This window comes from Centruroides sculpturatus, unplaced genomic scaffold (assembly GCF_000671375.1).
Source record: "Centruroides sculpturatus isolate CEXI.00-Female unplaced genomic scaffold, Cexi_2.0 scaffold656, whole genome shotgun sequence".
Taxonomy (NCBI): Eukaryota; Metazoa; Arthropoda; class Arachnida; order Scorpiones; family Buthidae; genus Centruroides; species Centruroides sculpturatus.
Window position 1 is genome coordinate 449,371 of NW_019384824.1, and position 6,000 is coordinate 455,370.

Sequence of the window (6,000 nt, forward strand, 5' to 3'; positions counted from 1 at the left end):
TTGCGACACTGTTGGTTTGCTACAGTTAAGTAATTACTGTATTGATACTCACCAAATTTTCTAGACTGAAAGTAGATTTTGTCAATACAAACAGCTGGCAGGTAGTATCATGTTTCTATTCAGAAGTTGGGGAAAAAATCACTTATCATCAACACTTGAATTAAAAATTAGTTACAACAAAGAGAATTACCATTATTGAAATACCAGATGGAGAACTGAAAGATGATCTGGATTACTGTCAGACCAGATGTTTATTTTAATAATCTGAATGTGACAGAGATTGAGGTGAATAGTATTGATATTTGTGTTGTAACATTTATAACAGGTTATTGCTGTCATTCCTTAATCAAAAACTGAAATGCAATGTGTGTCAAGACTTTTTATTTATGGATGGATTAAACTGCCTCATACGACAGTAGTTTAATTTAGTGTGGGGAAGTTTGAAATATCCAAAACAAATCCCCATATTAATTACTACTTACACATATATAATTCTTTAAAAAAATGTTCGACAAAGATAACGAATCAAAATTTATGCAGCTGAATAATCAATATTTAACATACATTATCATGCAAATAATTTCTTCAAACCATGCTTTTCTTATTCTTCATTCTTGTGAAAAGCATACAACAAGTTAAATGCCACTGACAGAAATGGCGTATTACCCCAATTTTACATGCCGTGACCATAGTTATTTATAGATCGTGGTATATATATTATATATATGAAACATCACTAGAGCAATCTCTTTATTTATTTATTTTTTTATGAGGAAGTCATGACAGCTAGAAAAACTTCGCTGCCGATAGATACATTACATTTGCTTTCATGTAAAGAAAGTTTTGTTTGGTTTGATACAATACATCAACGCAGTAAAAAAAACTTGGGCTATTCAGTTCATTCGGGGCACAATAGGAAATAAGGTAATATGGCAAAGGATTACCGAACAATTAGTGCGTGCTTTCAAAATGTCGGAAAAGTAATACGAAGTTTGGCCATTGCTCCGAGAAAGAATATTATAAATTATCAGTGGCGTGCCGTCCTTGGAAGAGGTGGAAGCGCCGCTTCCCTTGTATTTTCTAAAATATAAATACATATTGCGCGATTATTTCCATATTTTAACGTATTTTGAATTAATTAAAATTAATATTTTATTATAACCGTATTATGTATCTTATTACAAATTTGCGATTTATGTATCCGTTGTCATAAAAATTTCTTTCCACTTGTTTTCCATGACTACAAATATTCAAGTGCAAAGTAACCGGTTTCAACTTATTTCTACTCAAGAAGTAAAGTAGTTGAAATTAAACCTTTTGCCATTTTATAATAATTAAAAATATGAAAAGTTTATATAACAAAATCTCATAACAGATGGCGCCATACACAATTTTATTTATTATAATTAAAAATATAAAAGCTATTTTCTAAATAAAATCTCTCAACAGCCGAGAAAGTTACGCAACTCTTTGCTATTGATAGATTTTTTTAATAAAAAACAGTCACATTTTTTGAAACGAACGATTTTTTTTCTCAGTTTCAATAACAATTATAGAAAATCTGGCTTCTAACCCCTTGTGAAGAATGGAAACCGAAGGCAGACGGTGGTAGGGAGTCTGTCGATCCCAATCCGTCGTCACTCGGGGGATAGAAACGTGAAAAATGCAGATATTTAGCCTTAAAATTCAAAAAGAATCCATGACGTCAATCGCATTCGAATTCGTTGCGAGCTTTCTAATCTCGCAACAATTGCCGTTTCTATGGAAACGCGTATTGTTGCAACACGATTTTGCGTCAGTTTGCACGTTTTTCGCTTGCCGGACGAACGTGTGCGCTCTTTGCTGTGGTTTCTGCTGTGTTTTTTGCCCTTTTTACGTGGTTTTAAGAAGACTTGTGGACGCCGACATTACACCAAGTAAGATTTTAATTAGAATTTAGTTAGCTGTAAGATTTTATTTTCGTTTCCTTTAGTCCAATTTTCGGAGACGACATCGGGCGACTCGGACTTTGCATATTTGCGTTTAAAACTGCCGTCGCTTGTGTTTTTCGTTTGAATTACCACCCGAAACGCACCTCTTTCGACTTTTAAACCAGCCGCCACATTGGAAAGCGACCGAAGCGCCGAAAACGACGGAGGCAAAGGATCAAGTATTTGTTCATTGGTTTATTTTCGTAATTAATTAATTTAGATTATACTGTATTTTATAAACACGGTCAAAGAATAAGGATTACTTGCAAATATCTTATTTATAGAAATTCAATTAAAACTTATTTAATACTAATTAGCTCTAAATACGAATTGCGTATCGTAATTTTAACTAAAATATACACTCGAAACCGGATGGACGGAGACGGCATTCTGAAGTATGAGATGTTTCTTCGACACATCTGGGACGTCAAAAATTTCGCCCTTTCACCTCCGACTTCTCCATTGAATCTATGTATTAGATACAACGCTTTTCAATGGCTTACTTTGCGAGAATTAAATTGTCTGCAGCTGTGCGACTTAAAACACAATCTAATACACTTAACAGTTATATATACAGGCTGGACACAGAGAATTCTTTTCCTTAAGCTGTTTGTCTCTTTCCACAATGCGGTCTTTTCTGAGTGCAGTCTATCTTCCACACTTACGTAACCCTCTTCAAATGCTTTGTGCAACTTAAACGTTCGTGTCCCGGCTGCGGACACGCCTTGTGTTTTCGTCGACTCTCGTACGGAATTTCTTCGCAAGAAAGTCTCTTAAATGCGATCATTGCGTTTTGGTGACGCACGTTAGGGTAAATTGCTCTAGAACTAGGGTTTCTCAAACGGGATTCCGGTTGTTTTTTTAACCCGGGAAATCCCGCAAATTAATTAAAAATTCACTTTTTTTCTTATTTTGTGTTAAGGTTGAGGAATTTTGCAAATAGAAAGCATAATTAACTCATTCACTGTCAGAATACATTTGTATTTATTAATTTTAAACCTATGTATTAGTTTTTTTAAATTTTTGCTCGTTATGGCATCTCAAAAATGGTCAATAATCAATATATACTGTAGCTTATTTGTGGCAGGACTATAAAAATTCTTTACTTGTCGGAACCTATAATATCTGGAATAATTGCGCTTACGCTGTCTTGAGTTTTAACCATGCCCAGTAGCTTCAATAAATGCCTGACGCCAGATTGTGCAAATTGGGCAAGGATACAAACGAGTACAAAGTCTGCAAGTATGAAGTTTTTCTTCATAAACCTGATTATTAAAGCCAAATGAATTGCCGAATTATCGAGCTCTAAGCTCGATGCCGCTATTAAAGCAGCCAAGGTAGACAAATCAAGAATACTAGAGAGCGAAAGAAGTACTACAATCTCGAAAACGAACTCGAAAGCNTCTCTTTATTTATTTATTTTTTTATGAGGAAGTCATGACAGCTAGAAAAACTTCGCTGCCGATAGATACATTACATTTGCTTTCATGTAAAGAAAGTTTTGTTTGGTTTGATACAATACATCAACGCAGTAAAAAAAACTTGGGCTATTCAGTTCATTCGGGGCACAATAGGAAATAAGGTAATATGGCAAAGGATTACCGAACAATTAGTGCGTGCTTTCAAAATGTCGGAAAAGTAATACGAAGTTTGGCCATTGCTCCGAGAAAGAATATTATAAATTATCAGTGGCGTGCCGTCCTTGGAAGAGGTGGAAGCGCCGCTTCCCTTGTATTTTCTAAAATATAAATACATATTGCGCGATTATTTCCATATTTTAACGTATTTTGAATTAATTAAAATTAATATTTTATTATAACCGTATTATGTATCTTATTACAAATTTGCGATTTATGTATCCGTTGTCATAAAAATTTCTTTCCACTTGTTTTCCATGACTACAAATATTCAAGTGCAAAGTAACCGGTTTCAACTTATTTCTACTCAAGAAGTAAAGTAGTTGAAATTAAACCTTTTGCCATTTTATAATAATTAAAAATATGAAAAGTTTATATAACAAAATCTCATAACAGATGGCGCCATACACAATTTTATTTATTATAATTAAAAATATAAAAGCTATTTTCTAAATAAAATCTCTCAACAGCCGAGAAAGTTACGCAACTCTTTGCTATTGATAGATTTTTTTAATAAAAAACAGTCACATTTTTTGAAACGAACGATTTTTTTTCTCAGTTTCAATAACAATTATAGAAAATCTGGCTTCTAACCCCTTGTGAAGAATGGAAACCGAAGGCAGACGGTGGTAGGGAGTCTGTCGATCCCAATCCGTCGTCACTCGGGGGATAGAAACGTGAAAAATGCAGATATTTAGCCTTAAAATTCAAAAAGAATCCATGACGTCAATCGCATTCGAATTCGTTGCGAGCTTTCTAATCTCGCAACAATTGCCGTTTCTATGGAAACGCGTATTGTTGCAACACGATTTTGCGTCAGTTTGCACGTTTTTCGCTTGCCGGACGAACGTGTGCGCTCTTTGCTGTGGTTTCTGCTGTGTTTTTTGCCCTTTTTACGTGGTTTTAAGAAGACTTGTGGACGCCGACATTACACCAAGTAAGATTTTAATTAGAATTTAGTTAGCTGTAAGATTTTATTTTCGTTTCCTTTAGTCCAATTTTCGGAGACGACATCGGGCGACTCGGACTTTGCATATTTGCGTTTAAAACTGCCGTCGCTTGTGTTTTTCGTTTGAATTACCACCCGAAACGCACCTCTTTCGACTTTTAAACCAGCCGCCACATTGGAAAGCGACCGAAGCGCCGAAAACGACGGAGGCAAAGGATCAAGTATTTGTTCATTGGTTTATTTTCGTAATTAATTAATTTAGATTATACTGTATTTTATAAACACGGTCAAAGAATAAGGATTACTTGCAAATATCTTATTTATAGAAATTCAATTAAAACTTATTTAATACTAATTAGCTCTAAATACGAATTGCGTATCGTAATTTTAACTAAAATATACACTCGAAACCGGATGGACGGAGACGGCATTCTGAAGTATGAGATGTTTCTTCGACACATCTGGGACGTCAAAAATTTCGCCCTTTCACCTCCGACTTCTCCATTGAATCTATGTATTAGATACAACGCTTTTCAATGGCTTACTTTGCGAGAATTAAATTGTCTGCAGCTGTGCGACTTAAAACACAATCTAATACACTTAACAGTTATATATACAGGCTGGACACAGAGAATTCTTTTCCTTAAGCTGTTTGTCTCTTTCCACAATGCGGTCTTTTCTGAGTGCAGTCTATCTTCCACACTTACGTAACCCTCTTCAAATGCTTTGTGCAACTTAAACGTTCGTGTCCCGGCTGCGGACACGCCTTGTGTTTTCGTCGACTCTCGTACGGAATTTCTTCGCAAGAAAGTCTCTTAAATGCGATCATTGCGTTTTGGTGACGCACGTTAGGGTAAATTGCTCTAGAACTAGGGTTTCTCAAACGGGATTCCGGTTGTTTTTTTAACCCGGGAAATCCCGCAAATTAATTAAAAATTCACTTTTTTTCTTATTTTGTGTTAAGGTTGAGGAATTTTGCAAATAGAAAGCATAATTAACTCATTCACTGTCAGAATACATTTGTATTTATTAATTTTAAACCTATGTATTAGTTTTTTTAAATTTTTGCTCGTTATGGCATCTCAAAAATGGTCAATAATCAATATATACTGTAGCTTATTTGTGGCAGGACTATAAAAATTCTTTACTTGTCGGAACCTATAATATCTGGAATAATTGCGCTTACGCTGTCTTGAGTTTTAACCATGCCCAGTAGCTTCAATAAATGCCTGACGCCAGATTGTGCAAATTGGGCAAGGATACAAACGAGTACAAAGTCTGCAAGTATGAAGTTTTTCTTCATAAACCTGATTATTAAAGCCAAATGAATTGCCGAATTATCGAGCTCTAAGCTCGATGCCGCTATTAAAGCAGCCAAGGTAGACAAATCAAGAATACTAGAGAGCGAAAGAAGTACTACAATCTCGAAAACGAACTCGAAAGC